General features: G+C 42.9%; 1 long non-coding RNA gene across 1 annotated transcript; it reads right to left on the bottom strand.

The window, feature by feature from the left end:
- Window positions 1-1,056: 1,056 nt before the first annotated feature.
- On the bottom strand, window positions 1,057-22,258 carry LOC143852001 (uncharacterized). Its single transcript, XR_013236592.1, has 3 exons — window positions 22,194-22,258; window positions 1,966-2,297; window positions 1,057-1,264 (listed from the first exon to the last, which is right to left on the bottom strand). It is a non-coding gene; the product is annotated as an uncharacterized LOC143852001 (long non-coding RNA).
- Between the last annotated feature and the right edge of the window lie 976 nt (window positions 22,259-23,234).

A 23,234-nucleotide genomic window follows, 5' to 3' on the forward strand; every position in this document is an offset into this window, starting at 1 on the left:
ACAAAGTCTATTGGTTATAAAGCCAAAATGAGACAATGCAATCATCTATCTGGAAATCATCTCCTGCAGACTCAGCCCCAACTTCCGCTCACCCATCAAGGACTTTCCAATCCTCCCACACAACAGAAATCCACTTATTCGAGTCACGCAGCAATTTAGGACTCAACCAATGCATTATTTAATCACATGAGCCAATTCCCAAAATGGAAACAGAGGAGTGACGAAAACATAACTACAAAAAATGCGCACCACTTCCTCAACCTTAGTCAAATTCTCACTGCAAGAGTTAAATCTATTGTGATTTTATCTCTCTCTTCAATTGTGGAGTTCTATTGAAATATTTGTGTAATTGTTCAATTATCTAGCAAGTATTCTACTTTTGGTATCCTAACAGATTACTTGCATCATCCACGTCCTATACACACGAATTGGAATCAGTTAAGATGCTCACTTCCACACTTGGTGAAAGGGTCAACTAAGAATGCCATCATTGACCACCAAACTAAGAAACCACTCTCGAGAAAACGAATTCTGCCCCACAATTTGGAGAAAGAAAATTTTCTCTATGGCAGTTACCGATGGAAGGTACTTCATTTTCACTCTTAGGAAGGGCATCGGACACACCACAGGCAGGTTGTACAAAATTTTACCAGCAACTTTTATTAGACCACATAATGCAAAAGATGAAAATCCCCCACTTATTTAACTACCACGCTAGCAAAAAATACCGCACAAAGATGATAGAATGGTTTGCAATATAAACATCAAAGAAACAAACTCATATTGCTTGTATGAGGCCAAGGCAACCAATGTCACATTGACTTTCAGAAAATGCAATTTTGAAGGATAGTTGCAAGGTAATCATGCAAATAAAATAATCCATGTCATTTTTAAGAGTTCATTTGAAACCATACTAAAAACAGGTAATAAAAAACTAGTTATCTTAATAAAAAGAATAGGAAAAAGGAGCAACTTGACAAATCATCAGAGTAAAGGCAGCTAAATATACAAATCTTAGATGATGAATTAAATCGACATTCAGAAAATTACCCTCCATCGAAGGTATTCATTGATGGTAACGTGCTGCTTGATGGGAAACTAAGCCTGTACAAAAGAACCTCAAGGCCTCCAATACTTCTAAAATGATTTTGTGCGCGTGGATTTTCAGACAGAGCTGATCTGAGGGTGCTCAGACTTAAATACTGAAGTGATATTTCTGTCCTTTGTTCTTTCAAACTCAACCTTCTGATAACCCGTAATAGCTCTGGAATAAGAAAATCACTGTGAATGAAAGAATGGAATAACAATGCAAAGATAAATCTGAAAGAAGCTATGGTATACCGCAAGAATTAGTTAATTTGAAAGGTCAAAAGATCTTTCACATTATGTGGTATCCTTGTAAAGGTCCCATACATAAAACTGCCCGGCATCAGCAACTTAGCTGGGGCTTTGCATGGATGTTGTCATTGTAATGGCCCCCCACTAGCCAATAAAAACACTCAAGACCTTTCAACCAGATGGGTAACCCAATAGTTTATTTGTTTGGAAAGGAGTTGCATGCAAATATATAGCATACATGGATATATTTTTTAGTATCTAGGACTTCTCCTAGGATTTCATTTTGACCTTGTCCTCTGTTACAGTAAAAGGACTGTATATGCATCTCCTATTGCTAGAAAAACAGAAAACACACTGAAAACTCTTCAAAGAAAATGAGGATTCAACATGTAAAATAATAATTTTGAAACGGATAATTCTTAATAAAATATCTATACTATTTATATTTAATTGGGTTAATTATATCACAAAATATCTGAGGTTTAGTCAATTTACTTGAATATAATAGCTATGAAAAGAAATGCTACCAGAAAGTCCACAGTCACTACTAAGAGTTCAGAAGTGAAGGGCATGAAATCCACAAACGTTAGCAATTACAACAATATCCAATAAAAGAGTATGGCATACCTGACCTACTAACCAATTAAGTCCACCTGCTTCCAACACTGATACAATTGCCATCTGGTTCCAATGGAACCTTGCTTCAGAAACAAGGTCTTTTAGACTGCTAGAATGATTAAGGAAAGAAGAACTATCCTTCGAAATGGAACGGTTCATAGTATTGGTGTAGGACTGTGTCTTCTCGTATACATTTGAGTTCATATCTACGAAACTAGAAATTATTGAAACCACATACATGAGTATCTTCTACAGAATTTTAGTTTTCTCCACAGTAGGGTGTGATAAATGTTCTTCAACAGCAAATGCACTAGTCACCGATTTGAGTTGGACAACTGCAGCTGAAGAAAGCAAACCTCAAATTAAGGAATCTTTTTTTTTTAAAGAAAAATCTAATTTGAAAAAAAAAAATCTAATTAGAATCTACCATGTTAAAAAAATAGCATAGGCAGGAAAGTGACGCATAATTAGTCTGAAGCTGAATACCATACACAGAGGGAAACTAGTGCTACACTGCTACTTTGCAGTTGTTTATTATTTGCAGCAAGATTGCAATAAAATACGAACATAATAATCAGACAGAAAAAGAAAGTGTTGAGTTCAAGTAACCCCTTAATACATAATACCATTATAAAGGAATTTCAACAAAATATAGAAAAGGCATTTTGACAAAAAAAACAGCGTAAATACAAAGAAATGGCAACAACTTGTAGTAATGGATATTGAAAACATCATTTGAGAATTCTAGATGAAAATAACATTTGAGCATGGTTGTAATTTCACCGAAATTTTCCCGAAAGGATCGAAATAAACATTTCCATCCCCACCGAAACAAAAATTTAAATGAATTCCTTTTACGACATTATTTTCCCGAAATTTTGACCGAAATTCCCAAAATTCGACCAAAATTTCCAAAATACAACCAAAATGGTCAGAATGACAAAAAATGGAAGGATTTTTTTTTTGAATTGTTAGAAATGGAGTTAGGGTTGAAGAGAGAGAGAGAGAGAAAGAGAGAGAGAGAGAGGAGGAGTGAAGGATGGAGAGTCTCCACTAGAGAGCTCCTCATGTATATGATGTATATAGGCCCAAAGTAGGGCAACAATGTACAATGACTACAATACCCCTCAACCTATAACTAATGCCTAAACTACCCATATATATTATTCAACACTCCCCCTCAAGCTAGAGTTTCCAAGTTGGAGTGTATATACTATGGAACTCCATCTTGCTACAAAGAGGCTACAACAAACAACTAAAAATAACAAAAAGTACAATAAGCTCGTACACACATCTAACTTAGTATAACATGCATAGTAGCGATTCATCGAGCAGAATAGGCATACCAAAGGTGCCCACATGAGCAACGGCGAAGCACCACAAGCGGGAACATCAACTAAGCAGCACAACACCAAGAGAAGGTAACCACCGATGGGGAAACCATCGGAGACAAGGTCGATAGAGAAACCATCACCTAAAGAGAAGAAGAAAAGGAGAAGATAACCAACCAATGATGGGAAAACTATCGTCTGGTGACAAGTTCGATGGCATGAACATCGTCGCCTGAAGATAGGAAGAAAAGGAGGGAGCATGCCATCGTCGCCTGAAGATAGGAAGAAAAGGAGGGACAAGATAACCAACCAACGATGGGGACACCACCGTCACGAGACAAGGTCGACGGCATGAACATTGTCGCCTGAAGATAGGAAGAAAAGGAGGGAGAAGATAATCAACCAACGATGGGGACATCATTGTTTGGAGACAAGGTCGATGGCATGAATATCGTCACTTAAAAAGAGGCGACCAATATGGGGATACCATCGCCCGAAAAGAAGGTCGACAAGAAACGAAGTAGACGCCACCAACGATAGGGAAACCATCGCCCAGAAAAGAGAGGTCGAAGGGAAAACGAAGTCGCCGCCTGTAAAAGAGCTGACCAAAGATAAGAAAACCATTGCCAAAAAAAAAAGAGGTCGACGGGAAAACGAAGTCGTCGCCTGAAAGAGAGCTGACCAACGATGGGGAAACCATCGCCCAGAAAAAAGAGAGATCGACGGGAAAACGAAGCCGTCGCCTATAAGAGAGCCGAGCAACAATGGGGTAACCATCGCCTGGAAAAGAAGGTTGATGGGAAAACTGAAATAGTCGCCTTTAAGAGAATCGACCAATGTTCTTCCACCTCCCGCTCAAGTGTCAGGGTTTCCTCGGCATTCATGGATTTGTCGCCCTGAGTCAATAGTTTGGTCAAAAAAATCATCCCTCTTTCCCGCTCAAAGAAACATCCCGGGTGGACTACCAGGCGGAAACCGCCTTTTCGTTCCCCCCGCTTAAGGCGATGAAAACCATGGGGAGGGGAGCCGGCCTCTCTCTCTCTCTCTCCCAAATTTCTCTCTCTTTAGATCTCTCCCCCTCTCTCTCAGATCTGTCTTATCTCTCTCTCTCTCTCTCTCTCTCTCTCTCTCTCTCTCTCTCTCTCAGCCACACAGCCGTGATGTTGGCCGGACCTGGAGTCGTGGAAGGCCGTAGCTCCTCCGTGGAGGCCGGATTTGGAGCCATGGAAGCCGCATATGGAGCATGACTCTCCTGTGGAGGCCAGATCTGGGTCCATGGAGGCCGGATCTGGATCTGTAGAGGCCGTAAGGCCGGATCTGGAGACGTGGAAGGCCGTGGGTGGCTATAGAAGGCCTGTGGCTTTCAGATATGGAATTGTAGAAGGTCGTGGAGGCTATGGGTTGCTGGATTTAGCAATGGGGTTGCCGGGTCTGATTGTAAGAGCCTGTGGGTTCCGAACTCAATATCATGGGAGGTGGCCTGAGGTTGGGCTTGGTGGCCAGCGGTAATGGAGGTCGGCGAACTCTGACCTTTTGGGGTTAGTGGAAGTAGGAAATGGAGGGGATGGTAGCAGAAACAACTATGTTGCCAGATTTAATGGGGTTAGCCGGAGCTTGGTGGTGGTGCGATGTGGAGGCCGCCGGAGATCTGGTGGTGAAAATGGGTTATTGGATATTGTGCACGGTTAGAGGCACACAATAGCTCTAGGTCTTCGAGCGGGATTTTTGAAAATCAAATTTGCCAGCTGGAATGTGATGGATAAGTCTGTGTGGTATGGCGGACACCGATCTTGTCTTGGTGGGGCCCACAAATTTGGCACCTTTTGTTTGGATTCGATACAAGTTAGACTTTTGGGTAATGTAATGGGGAATGGGGATGGGTAGCTTATACGGATATGTAACCTAATCGTACTGTATGTAAGTGCGGTACTGTTGTAGCCTGTTAGGGGATAGCTTGTCCCTTATTTGGCACTCTTTGGAATAATAAATGTCAATTTAAAAGGAGAGAGAGAGCCGACCAACGATGGGGAAACCATTGCCCGGAAAAGATAAGGCATAAAGCTGGAAAATAATGCGTAAAACTCTGCCAAGAACATGGAAAGGAAACAATGAACATGGGAAAGAACATAAGAAGACAAAAAACACTCCTCCTTGGGCGAGACTACATGAGCCATGAGATGAAAACACAATAAAAGTCAACAAGAATACAACACTAACACAACAAGACAAGTCGATAAGAAAACAATACTGACACTACCCCTCAAGAGAAGACAACAAAGAGGACAACACTCCCTCAAGAACACAATACTAGGTAAAAGACAACACTACAATACTGATGGGGATTGACGTCCCTTGCGAGTTTATTCTCAGCGGAGCGAACCTCGAGGAGCCCCATAGAGATCCTTTTATTGTTAGTTGTGCCCCTTAAGGATCTTTTTGTTATTTTTCGAATTATTAGGGGTATTTTGGGGCATAATTGATTTATTAGGGTTATTTTAGTCTTAGGGTGATTTATTTTTTTAGGGATTCTTGATTTAGCAGGTTTCTGTCTTTTAGGATTGTTAAAAGCCTACATATATGCTAAAGCTAAAGCTTTTTGGTTAACTTTTGATGAATTAAGAATTAATTGGGTGAGATTTATTTACCCTACTTGAGTTCTTCTACTTCTCCCCAAATTCTGCCCTTCTAGCCCTAATTCTTCTCTTTTCTTCTTCTTTCTTTCTCTTCTTCTAGATCTCTTCTCAGCCTAAATCAAATTTGGTATCAGAGCCAAAAAATCCAAGGCAACATCAAGTCCTCCAAGAATTGTTTCGGCCGAAATTTTTCGAACCAGTTCCAACCGAACAATAAGCCTGATCCACCTTGTGGTTGCCAAAAAGAACCCAACCTAACTCAGCCGAACAATAACCTTTTCTCCATCCATCAATCCGAACCAACCCAAAACCTTAGCCCATCTTCTAAACCCTTTTTAATTTTCAGCCTAAACCCTTACCCCTCAAAACCAATCCAAACCCTTCAAAACCAGTCCCTATATTACTAAGTGGCAGAGAAAAGAAAATTAATTAAAAAAAAGGGGGTTGCACTTTCTGCCGGAGCTCCCATCACCATTCGCCGTGCCGAACCACCACCCGCCGCCCATCTTCTACTCTCTCGCAAAAGGGAGGCCCAAAAAGGTGGGTTCCTGTTACGATTGATTAAAAAAAGGGGGAAAGATTTACCCCCCCCCCTTTCCAAGACCACGCCTCCTTTTTTTATCACATACCTTATATCATATAAGGTAAACAAGGCCCCCTTGTATTCCGTGGACACCCTCTCCCTCTCTTCACTTAACTGGTCACGAGACCACTTTTAAAAAAAAAGAGAGAATAGACTTATGTTCCCCCTCCCATTCTACCTTGGGCAGCCCCCACATATCCTTTCAACCCAATTTTACCCAATATCAGAACAAAAAAAAAGAAATAGAGTTCTCTCTCTTCAGTCCACACTTTCTCGCTCATCTTTCCATCTAGTTTCTCTCTACTTTCAGGCTATTTCCGTTCGAAATTTGTTTGAGGCTTCAACATGAAAGTTGAAGTACACAACCAACAGAGCACATCCATCTTAGTTTCAGTAGTAGACAGTGCCTTTCAGCACAGTTTCAGGAGCAATCACAGCCGTTGATAACGTTCTATCATCCGATCAGTGCCTTCCCGATATCTTCTTGACGTTCCGCAACAAGCAGTCACTTTCTATTGCCATCAGCAGTGTATTGGACGGTTGGATCGTTTCGTTTCCATCTCGTTGACCTTGTGTTAGTGGCCCCATCAACGACATCAATCCACGCGCATGCCTTTGCCACTTTTCGGGCAAAGTAGTTGTCAGAAAGACCATCAGGACTTCTTAGGCGCTTAGCAGGCTACCAAGGTACACATCTTCCTTACTGAATTCGTGATTATATATTTATTGTTAACTTACCAACTTCTTTAAAAGCTTAAGCTGTTGGAGAAAGGCGTTACTTACTATAACATTCCCCCGCACGTGCGGCCCACTTGGCAAACATGTGGCACATGTGGTCCCACTTTGGACCGGCCATCGCATGTGAAATTTTGCTATCCGGGAGGTTTGAACTCGAGACCTTTGGCTCTAATACCATGTTAACTTACCCAACTTCTCTACAAGCTTAAGTTGTTGGAGAAAGGCGTTATTTATCTTTTATACTTTAACATTTATATTGGTAGTTAGGCTGTTAAATTGCAAAAGGGCCCACATGCTCCTGTTTTCATCAAACCCTTATTTCCTCTCCATTAAAGCCCCTTTTTACACTGATTTTTCGAACCCCTTTTTCTTTTAACACCAACCTTAAGTAGTTCCTTTTTTACTTGTTTCCTTGCATTACTACAATAACATAGTTTAGTTGCATTACTTCTAGTAATTTGCGTCGTATATCAGCAAAACCCCCGTTTTCTTTCCTTGCCCATAGTTCATGAGCATAAAAACACGTTCAGAAACCAAAATGGAAGACCGAGTCAACACCTTGGAAGATGTAGTCAACACTCTTAGGAGAACAGTACATCGAATGGAAGGAAAAATAGAACAACTCGAAGAGAATGTTAGGAAGTTGAACACATCGATGGGCAAACGCCCTGTTTAGAGTCAGTTGGGTGACAGGTCTACCACTCGTGTGGATGGACCTAGGCTCTAGACAGGCCAACCCGGTAATGTACTTGGACATCCTGTCGGTCCAGGCGGCATTCTCCCTGCCCCTCAGAGACCTCATCCCATTGCTAAAGAAATCCTTGCTAGGGAAAGTCATATGCAGGGCAATGATAGGAGAAATTACCATGTTGGCGAGTCCTGCCATGAGGAATTTGTTGATGAGGAACAATTCCAGAAAGAAGACCCAGAGGATTTGTCCAGCCATATATCTAGGCTAGGTATCCAGATAGGCGTCTTGCTACACGACCACAGAGACAGGGTCTAGATCGTCACCACACTGAGCATATAGATACAACGAAGCAGGATTCTTCCCTGGGAGTGGCGAACCTCGGCGTCTTGCTACACGACCTCAGAGACAAGGTCCAGTTCGTCACCACACTGAGCATATAAATACAAGGAAGCAGGATTCTTCCATGGGAGTGGGGAACCTCGATTCCCGGGTTCTCGAATCCGAAACGGGAATCTTCTCGAATCCCCAAAAACTGGGAATCCCGATTCAAATTCGTCGGAAACCCGATTCCCACTTTTGGGAATCGTGGTTTATGATTCCCCGGAAACCCCACCCGATTCCTACTTTTGGGAACTGCGATTCCCTAGAGATTCCCTGGCGATGCCCAACTCCCCAGCGATTCCCCGACAATTCCCTGGTGATTACCCAGTAACTCCCTGGCGACTCTTCGGTGACTCTCAAGCGACTTTACGATCTCGCTTCCGATCATCCCGGGAGTCTTCGATTCTCGCTTTCGATTCCCGCTCTGGCAACCTTGTATAGATATCACCAAAAAGGTCAAACTTGATGTTCCTAGTTTTGATGGTAAGTTGGACCCCAATGCCTTCCTCGATTGGTTAGTAGACCTGGAAGACTACTTTGAATGGTTTGCAATGATTGACTATCATTGTGTGCTGTTTTGGAAAATTTAGTGGGATTTGCTAAGCGGCATCGGTAGACTGTTCAAAGGAGCTTAGTGCATTTAGGACAACTATACAATTTCACGTGGCATGAGATAAGAACCAGGTTAAAGGATAAGTGCGTGCCCACCTTCTATAAACAACAATTGTTAAGAGATTTATTAGGTTTGACGCAGTCGAATTCTACGGTCACTAAGTACTTATATAAGTTTGAAGAGCTTATGCTGAGATGTGATGTCTCTGAAGAACTTTCCATGACTGTAGGCAAGTTTATATATGGGTTGAGGACCGAGATTAAGAGAGAAGTCGAACTCCATACCCCTGAGACCATGGAGGAAGCCTATCATAATGTTCTTGAAATCGAAAAATAACCCCAACTCCAGAGGTGGAACGTCTCAAATGAGAGAGACCCAAACGACTAGATCCTGGTCATCACAGCAAACTGGTAGAGTTGTCCAATCAGGACCAGTTGCCTCAAGAAGCAATTAACACTGTTTCTAGAGGTAGCAATAACTTTGGTCCCATAGTTAGCACTAATCGGGATAAAGGACTGGTAACTTCTATTTCTCGTCAAGGACTTATAACTTCAAATTCTTGTCAGGTCCCACAAGGTTCTGAGTGTTTTCACTGCCACCGGAAAGGTCACATTGCCTCCTGTTGTCCACAGCGCACCTTTACTATAGAAGAGCATGGTGATCCCTTCGAGGACTAGGATGACAAGCAAGAAGTCAAGCCGCTTGATCCGGTCGACTTGGTAGAAGAAGACCTCGATGGAGCATATGATGGCCTACATGTTGCTGTAGTGCGTTTCATCCTGTCCACACCTGCAGAAAAAGAGGATTGCCAGTGCACTAACATTTCACACTTATCTTGAATGCGGAGGCACAGTGAGTAAAATTGTCATCGACAATGGGAGCTCAATGAATATATTCTCCAAAGTGAGTGTTGCTAAAATGAAACTCAAACCTGAACCACAATAGAACAAGGTCGCTTGGGTTGATAAGACATCCCTACATTTTTTCACAAAGGTGTCTTGTCCCCATCAAAATGGGAGATTACTCGGACAAGATATGGGATGATGTCATTCATTTAGTTACTTTTACTGATTAGATGTTAGTGCTTAATCCCTAGATTTTCCATTTCACCAATCATAAAAGATTTTTACCCTACATAATGATTTTTGGATTCAACATCTACTGCTACAGGATGAAAATGGTTTCATGTAATCCCACCACGGTCAATATTTTTACATTCGTCCGATCAAGGATAGAGAGCTGCCGTTGATGTGGTTTGGTGTGGTCGGTGTGGTCCGGTCAATATTTTTACATTCATTACTAGTCGCCGGCCGTTGATGTGGTTTCGTCGTCTGACGATGTCGCTAAGAAGAACATAGGAAGAACATAGGCTCCGGCATTCCTTCGTCTCTGATCGGACTCATCGTCGGGGGAGGAGATGGGTTTTGCAAGGTCCTCAGAAAAGCATCAAAGGAGTGATTGTCGGGGGTTGGGCTTCGTCTCCGGCGGGTCCTAATCGTCTGAGAGTGGGTTCTCCTGGAAGGGCTTGTTATTCCCTCTCTCATTTCAATTGTCCCTTCTTCATCGTTGTATTCAGCTTCCGCCGTCTCTCGGCCTTCTCCTTCCTCTCCTTCTTCCTCTTCTTCTCCTTCATCTTCTCCTTCATCTCCTTCGGTGGTAGCACTTTCTGTTTCAGAGGCTGAATCTTCTACCGTGTAAACTTCTGGTTCATCATACTCCGTCTCGGTCTCTGTCTCGTCTTCCATTTCGAACTCTTCTTCTCCATCTGTTTCATCCTCTGAAGTTGGAGGAGAGAAGGGTCTGCACATTGTGGATTAGGTAAGTTTGGGCTATTTTAGCTGGTTGAATAGAGGAATTCACGAAGAATATGCGCTCTAGTGGGAAGGAGTCGAATCGTTTTATCTTCCAACCTGATCTTGGTAATCGTAACTACGCCGACCGGGGACCCTCAGATGGCCGGTGGCATATTCAAAAAAGCCGCCGAGAAGAGAGACTGCAAAGGGTTCTAGACAAAAGAAAAGCCAATAATCTGAGGGATTGGCGATGCTCCAAGTGCAGATTCTTAAATTTTAGAAGACGCCCCGAATGCTACAGATGTAGGAAGGTGTGGTCGGGTTTTGACATTAATATCCCAGTTGGTTTTCAACGTACCTTCCTGTCTAGCTCGTCCAGAACTGTAAAGAAGCAGCCTACCACGAAATTCCTGAAGAAGCGTTTGGAGGGGATACAAGCTAGGCGACAGATAGAGCCAGAAGGAAGTCACATGGAGCCAGATGTTGGTGTAGTAGGCCCGGAGGTGATGGACAAGTTGTCTAAGTGCCCGGAGGAAATATGGGCTGAATCCATTGAGCTGGGATCTAGATTCGCCCTTCAAAGAACTTTTTGGGGTAAAACTAGACCAGGATCAATGAAAGATTGGAAGCAGTTACTAAGGTGGCTAGAGGAAGCTCTGGGAGTTTCAGCCGAGTTCGAGATCTTTCCGATAGCCCCAGGGGAGGTTGCTATAACTTCTTCTCAGATGCCTCGTACGTTGATTGCAGACTTCGGTGGGCTAATGCCAAGGATAATCCTTTTGCAGAGCTATGTGAATGGAAGGATAAATTCTCCGGGAACTTCACGTCTTCATGGTGGTCGATTGTAGGGCTCCATCCAAATGCATGGATGGTGGAAAATTTCAGGAAAATAGGTTGTCGGATTGGAAGGGTGTTAACCACAGATGGATCATGTGTTGAAGGTGATGGGTATGAGAAAGCATTAATTCTTATTATGACTTCTTCAACTTCCCCAGATTCTCTGAAATTACCGGTTTACATAGATGAAATAGTGTATTGGGTGAAGGCGTCAAGAAATGACCGTCGACCGGCCGTTCACAAAGTTCAACACTCAGATGAATTCTCGCGAACATGGTCGGAAATTCTCTGTAACTCCGGTAATAGTCGGTCGGTGAAGACGTCGGCGCAAGTTAGTAATCAAGCGATGGTGGGTCTAACGAACGCACCTGCCTATATACACCTACCCTCCTACGTGTCCTCTGCTGGGAGTGGTAGCATATGCAGAATCGAAAAGGGGAAGGGTGACGGACACGTCGCGTCTGGTCTAATCTGCCAGGATGATGTGGCGATTGGAGAAAGCTCATGCAGTCGGCGGAAAACAGCCTTTCCCAGTGCAAATTCCCAGGTTCTCCTATCTCCATTGATTCAAATGGAGTCGTCCTATCCGTCGGATCGATGTAGTCAGAAGATGTGGGCCCCTCCAAGTCAGCATAAGGTGTTGGGCCTGTCTGCAAAATACAACTTTGGGCTTTCTCCTTTTACCTCTTTCAATAGGGTTGCAGCCCAAATTGATGGTCCTGTAGCAAAGGACAAAAGCCCATCTTCTGCTCTTATTCAAATATCGGACTTTGTTGATCATTCTCAACTTTCGTCATCCCGTATTCTTCTTCTCGGTGATAGGATAGGGGATGGAAAGTCTCGTCTAATGGTAAATTTATCTGAGGCATTTGGTGGCGTGTCCTATGATGAGCATAATATTGAAGAAATCTGAGAGGGTCACATTACACAACAGGGGGGATGCTTGGATCCTTACGGTTCTGAATTCTCAGATCAAGATACTATATCCTGTGCGATTCCAAACTCTGGTGTGGAACAACGGGTTTCGGTCTCCGGTAACGAAATATGCCTTAGCCAAGTACGGGTGGGTTTACCCGAGCGTGGCCTAATCGATTTCTGCCCCGGCAGAATATTGAATGATCTTTCTCACTCTGGTAGAAGGAGGGGCTCGGTTGAGGCAGAGGATAGTGGAGGGGTTTTGGGCTCTTGTGAAGATTCCGTGAAAGATAGCCTAGCGTTAGTCTTAAGTGTGGAGGAGAATATTAGTCCTATCTCCTGGGTCGATCCCAAATCAGAAATTCTAGAGATTTTTGTGAATCATATAATTTCCACTAGTAGAGTATTGGGACTAACATACTCCGGACCGGAAGATCAGTTCCGTTCTATGTTTAGAGTTGCGGAGCTTCGTGAAATGGATCATCGGACTTTTTTAGATCCTTCCAGTGTTGAAGGAGTCAGGAAGATGTTGCGGGAGCTAACCAAACTGAAATCAGATGTGAATTATGACAAATCTCTCGCCAGTCAGAAAGTGGGTCGTAATTCGAGAATTAACAGTAGAAATTGCCCTAGGGGAAGTGCACAGCGGTCGTCCGGTTGTCAATGAAGATTCTATCTTGGAATGTAAATGGTTTGGGGTCTTTGGAGAAAAAGGCACAGGTTAAAGACATAGTAAAACGTAATAAGCCGGCTATAGTTTGTATTCAAGAAACAAAAATGGGGGTGGCAAACAGTGCTCTGATCTACAGTCTAGGAAGCAATTCCAATTGGGAGTGGCTCTCTTTGGCCGCTGAAGGAGCAGCAGGAGGTATTTTAGTTATGTGGGATCAATCTAAATGGGAGATCCAAGATTCTTGGGTAGGTCAGTTTTCCGTCTCAATAGTTCTCGGGCAGGTGGGAAACAAAGATGTGGTGACTTTTTCAGGCATCTATGGTCCTACAGATAGGACAGCGAAGCACCAATTGTGGGAGGAAATTACCATGATTAGGAACAAATGGGGAAATCCGTGGTGCTTAGGGGGAGATTTCAATGAAATCAGAAGGGTCGAAGAAAGATTAGGGTGTAGCAGAACTTCCCTGAATATGATTGAGTTTTCAGATTTCATTGCTGAAAATGAACTCATTGATATTCCGCTAATGGGGGCTAAATTTTCTTGGTCTAGAAACTCCAGAAAAAGTCGGTTAGATCGCTTTTTGTTCTGCCCTGGATGGCTTTCCATGTTCCCGGAAGTGTGTCAGAAGGCGATTGTACATTCTGTGTCTGATCATTGCCCGCTGTTGTTGGATCCAAGATTGGATTCATGGGGCCCCTCGCCTTTCAGATTCGAGATAGCATGGTTAGAAATTCCTAACATGGTTCAGCGGCTGGGGTGCTGGTGGGAATCACATAAAGTGGAAGGTGCAGCTGACTGGATCATAGGGGCGAAACTTCGTTTTGTTAAAAAAAAGCTGAAAGAGTGGAATTCTCTCAGACAAGAGACTCTCCATGAGCGTCAATTATGGCTAAAAAATAGGATTCAGGTCTTATCTTTGGCCGATGAGGAAAGGTTAGCTACAGAGGAGGATTTAAATGAACTGGGAAAAATTAAGGAGGAACATAAAGGCTGCCTCCTTCAGGAAGAAATATCATGGCGGCAGAAGTCCCGAGTTAGTTGGTTAAAGCACGGAGATAAAAATACTAGTTACTTTCATAACATGGCCAGTGCACGGCGTCGGAATAATAGAATCGAGGTCTTGGAGGTGCAGGGATCCCTATCTGGTAGCAAAGAGGCGATTACCACGGAAATTCTTGACTACTACCGGAAGTTATATACAGCGGAAGATATTATCCGGCCTAGACTGGATGAGGTGATCTTTCAATCACTTGATGCTACTAGCCTCTTGGGGCTGGAAGGCCCATTTTTGGAGGCGGAGGTGGAGGAAGGGGTATTCTCGATGAATCGTGACAAAGCTCCGCGGCCGGACGGTTTTTGCCTTGCATTCTTTCAGGATTGTTGGGAGTATGTAAAGGGAGATATAATGGCCTTTCGAGCCTTTCATGCTGGTTTGGAGTTGGATCGAGGAACAGGAGCCACTTTTATTGCTCTCGTTCCCAAAGTTATAGGAGCAGTGAACGTATCAGATTTTCGGCCTATTAGCTTGGTAGGTTGTTTATATAAGATCTTATCCAAAGTATTGGCGGACCGGCTAAAGAGGGTACTTCCAGTTATCATTTCTGAGAATCAAAGTGCTTTTGTTGGCCAGAGACAAATCTTAGATTGCTCGCTGGTAGCAAATGAAATGGTGGATTGGATGGCCAAGTCAGGGGAGCAAGGTATTATTTGTAAGCTGGACATGGAAAAAGTGTATGACAGAGTGGATTGGCAAAGTCTGGACTACTTTCTACAAAGAATGGGTTTCGGTGGGAAGTGGGAGGGTGGATCCGCAGCTGCTTATCTTCAGCATATTTTTCCATTCTGATTAATGGATCTGCACATGGTTTCTTCAAATCGTCTCGAGGCTTGCATCAAGGGGATCCTCTATCTCCCTTTCTCTTTGTTATTGTAGCGGAAGCCCTCAGCGTGCTGTTGATGAAAGGTCGATTGGAGGGTCTGATTTCAGGGGTAAAATGTAGCGAATCCGGGTTTGAAGTCTCTCACTTGCAATTTACGGATGACACCCTTCTCTTTAGCTCTTCCCAGGCCTCCAAGATTCTCAATCTTAAGGCAATTCTCAGATGTTATGAATTAGTAACAGGGCTTCGATCTAACTTCTCAAAATCCAGACTTTATGCTGTGAATATAAGCGAGGAAGGAGCTTCTAGTCTAGCCAATATTATGGGGTGTTCGCTGGAGAGTCTGCCTGCATCTTATCTGGGATTTCCCTTGGGAATAGGGCGACCTCGAAAAAGTGCATGGGATCCCATTGTGGATCGAATCGAACGTCGACTTGATACATGGAAGAGGAACTTCGTATCTAAAGGAGGCAGATTAACCTTGCTTAAAGCGGCATTAGCTAATATTCCCATCTACCAGTTCTCATTATTTAAGTGCCCTGTGTCTGTTGTCAAACGTATTGAACAAATCCAGAGAAGATTCTTGTGGGGGGGATCAGAGAAGAAGCGGGTTATGGCCCTAGTGGGTTGGGAAATGGTGTGCAAGCCACTACAAGGAGGAGGTCTCAGAATTCGAAGGATCCAGCAGGTAAATCAAGCACTGATGGGAAAATGGCTATGGAGGTTTGGTGAAGAAAAATCAAGATTATGGACTAAAGTAATATCAGGAAAATATGGTGCTGCTCCAGGGGATTGGGCTTCTCTGAATAACTTTAACAAACCTGGGGTGACAATTTGGAGGGATATCCTATGCCTAACTCCTCTCTTTGATCGAGGAGTTACATATAGAGTGTACTCCGGCGTCTGGATCTCTTTCTGGTCCATGAGGTGGTGTTCGATCTCCCGCTAAAAGTTTTATTCCCTGATCTTTTTTTAGTGGCAGCTGGTAAGTCAGTTTTTGTGAAAGATTGCTATGAGCGACAGGCAGGTCAAGTCATCTGGAATCCTCTCTTTCGTCGGAATTTCTTTGATCGCGAATTGCCCTCGGTGACCAATTTCTTTCAGATCCTTCATCAGATTTATATCAGTTTTTCAGGGGAAGACAGAAGGTTGTGGGTATTAACTTCTTCAGGATGTTTTTCGGTCAAGTCTTTCTATAACAGTCTGTTGCCTTTTGAGACAAATGCTCTGCTAGCAAAGGTGTGGAAATCCAAGGCTCCCCCTAGAGTATGTTTCTTTGGGTGGTCAGCGTTAAGAAATAGAATCCAAACAGTGGACTTTCTGAGAAAGAGGAATATGCTGATTATTGATCACTGTACTATGTGTATTGAATCAGGGGAGTCGGTAGACCATATCTTCATCCACTGTAGAGTAGCTCGGCAGGTTTGGGAGAGGATGTTAGAACGGTTTGGCATCAATTGGGTGTTTCCCTCCTCTCTTCAAGACTTGTTCGCCGGCTGGACATGTACACCATGGGGCAAAAAAGGCAAGCGATTGTGGTGCCTTTCTCTAATGGCCTTTCTATGGGTTATATGGATTGAAAGGAACTCTCGAGTTTTCGAAGGGAAAGCTAAATCTCCTTACTTTCTATTTATTAAGGTCATTGCTCTTACTATTTCTTGGGCTCGAGCTCTTCCGTTATTCCGATTCGTTTCGGCCTTTGAATTGTGGGAAGGGTGGGGTGTGGTTTGCAATAGCCAGGAGAATATTAATGTCTCCAATCAGCAATGGTGCCCCCCTCATGAAGGGATAGTCAAATTAAATTTCAATGGCTCAAGTTTGGGTAACCCTGACCCTGCAGGGATTGGTGGAGTATTAAGAGATAGTGATGGTGTGGTCTTGAAGGCTTTTTCTGGTCCAATCGGCATAGCAGATTCGAATGAAGAGGAGGTAAGAGCAGCGCATCAAGGTATCCTTAGCTTGGCAAGGTGCCGATCAGAAAGTTGTATTGTGGAGGGTGACTCGCTGAATGTTATAAGATGGCTTAAGGGCCCTCGGAGTCCCCCGTGGCGTTTTCTTAAATTCTTTGATGAGATTAAAGATATCTTACAAGGGCTTCAGGTCTCTTTCCAGCATGTGAGAAGATCTGCTAATGACGTGGCCGATAAGTTGGCAAAAGATGGAGTATCGAAGCAGGATTTAGAACTTTACGATTTTCTCCCTCCCTAAATGTATCTCCCGGGGCAGTTTCAGTTCCTTGGGAGTGTTTTGTTTTTCTTGTTCTGTAAGGGGGACTTCCTCAGTCTTCTTTTATATATATTATCTGCTACCATTCAAAAAAAAAGATATGGGATGATGTTCTCCCCATGGATGGTGCCCATGTCTTACTTGGCTGCCCTTGGATTTATGATATGGACGTAGATGTTTTTAAACATCGTGGTAAAACAATTAAGCTAAAACCCGCACAACCTATAAATAAAAAGTTAAGGGCTCCGAGCTTAATTCATCCTCAAAGTCAACCAAATAGAAGGGTCTCAATATTTTGAATCGCGAAGAATTTGAAGGAGCCAGTCAAGAGACAAGACATATGTTGGCATTAGTGGATGAAGGAGCTCTTCAGCTCTCATTGGAGCAGCCAGTTGACCTACCACCTGAGGTCAACTAGATATTACACGAATTTAACGATGTGATTCCTGATGAGCTTCCTGCAGAATTACCACCCATGAGGGATGTTAAGCATGTGATTGGCCTCATCCCACGTTCTCAATTGCCCAACCTTCCACACTACCGCATGAATCTTCGTGAGCGAACTAAGTTACACCGACAGGTCGAGGAATTATTAGAGCGGGATGTGATCCGAGACAGTCTTAGTCCTTGTATTGTACCCGCGTTGCTAACACCAAAGAAAGATGGGTCATGGAGAATGTGCGTTGACAATCGCGCCATAAATAAAATCGCAATCGAGAAAAAGTTTCCAATACCCTGTCTTGAGGATATGCTAGATCTTTCAGCAGGGTCTCGTTGGTACAGTAAGATCGACTTACGAAGTGGCTTCCACCAGATACGGATTCGTCCAGGAGATGAATGGAAAACAGCCTTTAAAACACCAGACGGATTGTACGAATGGTTAGTCATGCCCTTCGGGTTATCTAATCCTCCGAGTAATTTCATGAGGGTAATGAATCAAATATTACGTCCTTTTTTAGGCAAATTTGTAGTGGTCTGCTTTGACGATATTTTAATCTTTAATCGATAAAAAGTACATCTGGATCACCTTAGCCAAGTTCTTGAGATTCTTCAAGAAGCCAAATTTTATGCAAATCTCAAGAAGTTCTCATTTATGCAAACCCAGGTGATATTCCTTGGTTTCATCGTGTGGGAAAATGGTGTTTCTGCAGACCCTGAAAAAGTAAAGGCGATTGATGAGTGGCCGATTCCTAAGACGCTTTCAGAGGTTCAAAGTTTTCATGGATTGGTCACCTTTTATCGAAAATTTGTTAAGGGCTTCAGTACCCTTATGGACCCAATAACGAAATGCATGAAAAAAAGGAGAGTTTGATTAGACCCATGCTGCCACTCAAGTTTTCCAGAACATCGAGCAGAAGATGAGTGAGGCTCATGTCCTAGTTCACCCTGATTTTTCTAAAGTCTTTAAGGTTTCCTATGATGCATCACGAGTGGGGATAGGAGTTGTATGAAGTCAAGAAGGACACCATGTAGCCTATTTTAGAGAGAAACTTAATGAGACTAAACAACGGTATTCTACATATGATAAGGTGTTGTATGCTGTAATAACAACGTACGGTTTGACAGAGTTTTTTTTTTTTTTACAGCGACAAGTATATATTATAATTCAAACAAGGATTACAGAAGTTAGGGACCAGCAGTCCCTCACATATTTGCAACATTTGGGACCCAGGGGGGTCATTACACTGTCACAAGAAATCCAAAATACCAAAAAAATCCTTAACACTTTCCATTCATCAATCTACACCCTTTGATACTTATAACCATTAGAATCGATAACCTCTATACCACTACCCAAAGGAAGACCTAGGCTTGTCAAAACCTGTATTACCTACTGTTGGAGGGCTCCCCTTATGTTGAGCATTTCTGTAAGTCCGACAGAAGCCTACTAATCTCAAAAACGAAGGCCTCCTCATCGAGTCTGATAGCTGAGAGCTCCTCATCAGTTGGTTCCTTTTCTTTAGCTGCCCTTTTCCGATTGATCATAGCCTCCAATCTCTGGATCCCCGACACTTTGTCTCCCTACCACCGAAGAAGTCTCAAGTTCTTTTCATTCACCAGCACCTTAGTAAAGAAAGGGTGGTTATGCATGGGTGAATGAGTATCTTTCACGTTACGCGATTCAATCACACTAAAAAATACTTCCGGTCTTCTGGAGTCCGCCTCTTTGAATAGCTTCCATTGTGTCTTCAAAAAGTCCCCAAGGACTTCTCTCGGTGTTGGCAAGAGTTTGGAAGCTAGTTCTTCATTGTAAACCATGGTTTTTATCCTGTTTAAAGAGTCCTCTATCTCGAGTAACTCCACAGATCGTTTCCTCTTCCTACCCAATAGGGGACTCGAGGAGGAAGGTCGAGCAATGGATGTGTCACTCAATCTTTCCATCTGGTATTCTGGTGTGTTTGCTTTTCCTTCACTCTTACTATTGAGAAGGAAAACAAAGAGGCGAGGAAGATGGATTTTCCTATTTCGGTGACACATCGCCTCAAAAAGACTACTGACCATGGACCAGGTGTCCAAAATCGCACTTGATATGGCGTGCAAAGATCTTCTTATGCCATAAATGGGCATTAATGGCACCGTAGTACTCATTGCCATACATCCCAATACAAATATACCTTTTCGATTTCCCATGATATATTAAAACCCCAAGAGATGAATACTTTAATCAAAACTTTTGAAATACTTTAGGTGCTTGTCCCAAAACAGATATCTTGGTCACTCCCTTCATTAAATAAGGATAATCATTCCTCCATTTGGCAGCATCACTTCAGTACTAATGTCAGGATAATATAACCTTCCCAGTCATTATCCCATTCTTCAAGCAACCTCAGGTTACTCTGAAGTCTGAGGCTTGGGCCATCCCTTCATCCACAAGCGACAGATGCCTTGCGTAGCAAGGGGCCCCACCAAAACTCCCAATACTTACCTTTTTAACCTTCAACCTTTCTGAGGAGTCCACTTTTTTCATGTAAAGTTTTCCACAAGGGTATCCCCCATGATGGTCGGACATTTCCGCTCTGGATCTTTGCTTCCCTAGAAGACCAGATTTCGGCTTTCGAGATTTGGACTTTGACCCTAGAAATGCCCTAGGAAAAGACAATCCAAAAGTCCCAGGCAGTGGGTAGAGGGCATTCTAGTCTAGAGTGATTACTTGATAATCCCAAGGCATTGTCATCAATCAGAGAAAGAGACAGAGAGGGGGGAGGGGCAAAACCATGCAGATGTCCTGACACATCAGCAAAAGGAGGAAGTTTGAAATTTGAATTCGACGAAGTGGGCCCCATATGATCAACGGTCACACTGCCCTGAAACTCCGAAAGAAGTGATAACCTCGTCACTGGCGCCGGCGAAATCCTTTCCAGATTCGGAACATAGTTGCTCGAGGGGCCATTCTCCGTAAGGGGTGGTAGCCCCGGATAGTGGGATGGCATACAGCGATCAATGTCGAAGCCCAGCTGAGGTCCGTTGTTGTGAACTTCAACTCCGACAGTGTAACATTGACCCGATACCCGAATCATAACAAGGGATGGGGGTAACTTCCACCATGGAGCGAGAATTTTAGCAGACACGAAATTCATACATTGATTATGGCCTCCTTCCATTTTCACCTCTAGGACTTGACCAAATAAATTTCCTAGTGCTTCAACCGTTGAGGTGGCCCATACATGTAGTGGAATTCCGTAAAAATTAATCCAAAGCACCTCCGATCCTTGAACATATTCTCTGTTCCAAGTAGAGAGCGAATTCAATTGGCTACCCCACACTTCAACTCCTTTAGCCAGGACCTCGGCGGCCTCCTCCTCCGATTCAAACATAAATAAGACTTCATCTTTTGATAGGGTGCATGGACAGGAAAGAGAAGGGATATTCTAAGATCTTTTAGCCCACAACCAAAGATCATTAAGGGTCTCAGACGTGTCCTTCTTCTTCCTTATTAGGTAGCCTTTTAAGGTTTACAATCTTGTTTCCACCTCCTTACCCGAGATAGATAAGAACGGAGTACCTCTCTCGACGGGTGAGGAGATCATACCAGAGTCGGGCCATCGGTCAACTTCCTTACAAGAGTTAGATGATGAAGCTTCCGGATTGAGATGATTCTCACCAGAAAGGGAAGTACCTTTCAATCTATCCAAGTGGCATCACCGGCATCTGCCCCTCCATCTAAAATTAAGATATTCGCAAGATGAGCAACACCAACCCCCAAGTCTCCAGATCAAACCCGCCTTGTTTCTTTTTTTCCACAAACCTCTCCTTGGGTATGAGGATATAAACACAGACGGATGATCCCGAATGTTTTGCTTACACCATTGGCAACAGCGTTGCCATTTGAAGTTCCAATAAGCACAAGCTAAGCAAAACCAGTCCCCCATCACCTTTCTGAAACAAAAATCTTCTTCAAGCTCTTCTCTCTCTCTCTCTCTCTCTTCCTCAAATTTGCTAACTTCATTGGAGGTATTACTTATTACCTAAGGAGTTTGTCTTGTATTCTGACCATGAACCGTTGAAATACCTTCATTCACAAAAGAAATTAAATTAAAGGCACGCTAAGTGGATAGAATTTCTACAAGAATATACGTTCGTCCTCAATCATCGAGCAGGAATCGAAAATAAAGTTGTTGATGCCTTAAGTCGTGTGGTTATGGTCTTACAGTCTATAAGTATCAAGGTCACAAGTTTTGATAGGCTGAAAGACGAGTATGCCACATGTCCCAATTTTGGCATCATCTTTCAAGATGTCCATGATGGTAATCATCGAACTCACTTGTCTCAGACGAGTTTAACCATTGACTAGGCCGACTCCCTCAGAATGCCTTTGGGAGAGACGGCTCCAACTTCAAGTTTCTAAAATTGGTCTAGCAACCACCTTGGTCAAGTGTATGTACTGTTTACAAAAGATTAACAGATTATACTTCAGATATTAACAATAGGAAAAATTTGAAACCTTGTCAATAGCGCTCTCATATTTCCCCCAAAGCGTATTAAGAATTGCCTCATCACCAACTTCACTGAAAAAGAGACAATGTTTGAAATACAATGACCATTCAAAAAAAAATTTGAAATATTATAAGATCAAGTTCATGCAACCATAAAATACAAATTAAAGGAACAAATGTTGTGTAGACCAATCAAAAGAAATACTTAAGCTTTGACACTACCATTGATTTATCCTCGATTGTACGTATTACATGCTATGAATTTAATAGCTTGAATCATTTGATTGGGAGGCTCTGCCCCTCCCCCCCTCCCTCGATGATTACTCGGTGTAGAAATCTGACGGACCTAATTCGATCTTGCGTCCAAAAGTAACATTAAAACAAGTATAATGATAACACAAGTGTTTTATGTGGTTTGAAAATGGTGCCCACATCCATGGGAGAAACCACAATGTTCTATTATGTGAGAAACAGATAAACAAAGATTACAATAGATTAATGAAGTAGATTGGGCGGCAAAGAAAAAGGATGGGCTTCATAGGCTGGAGGATTGGATTCTAAGAGAAGAGGCCTTGGAAAAATCAAACTTGAATGAAGAAGACCAATCTGTCAATGAGGAATTGCTCTATGATGAATTCATCACCATTCTGGAAGATTTGGAGAAGTGTTCTGGGTAAGGGAGAATGTTCTTATGTTTTCGGCAATTTTGTGGGTATTTTTTGCTTCTGTTGTTACCTAACTCTGGCTTTTGTTTTAACGGCGAAAATCTTTTGCTTAGGCCTATGCTTTCTGGTTCCAGGTATGGCTGGTCCAGTATCATTGATATATATGTATTGCAGGGCGGGACTCCTGGTCCCCAATGCTGTTCAAAGTATCAATGAAATTGTCATATTTCAAAAAAATGGATTAATGAAGTAGAACTATTGGTGGGTCTTCGTATCTCCAAGGAAGAACTATTCGGAAATCTTATAGTTGAAGGTGATCCAAGCAACATGATAAGATGGGGGCTAAAAGAATGTCCTATGGACCATGGAGATAAGTAAGATGGG

The sequence above is a fragment of the Tasmannia lanceolata genome, unplaced genomic scaffold, assembly GCF_043159265.1.
Source record: "Tasmannia lanceolata isolate RefF3 unplaced genomic scaffold, GAP_Taslan_0.1 ptg000018l, whole genome shotgun sequence".
NCBI classification, from domain to species: domain Eukaryota; kingdom Viridiplantae; phylum Streptophyta; class Magnoliopsida; order Canellales; family Winteraceae; genus Tasmannia; species Tasmannia lanceolata.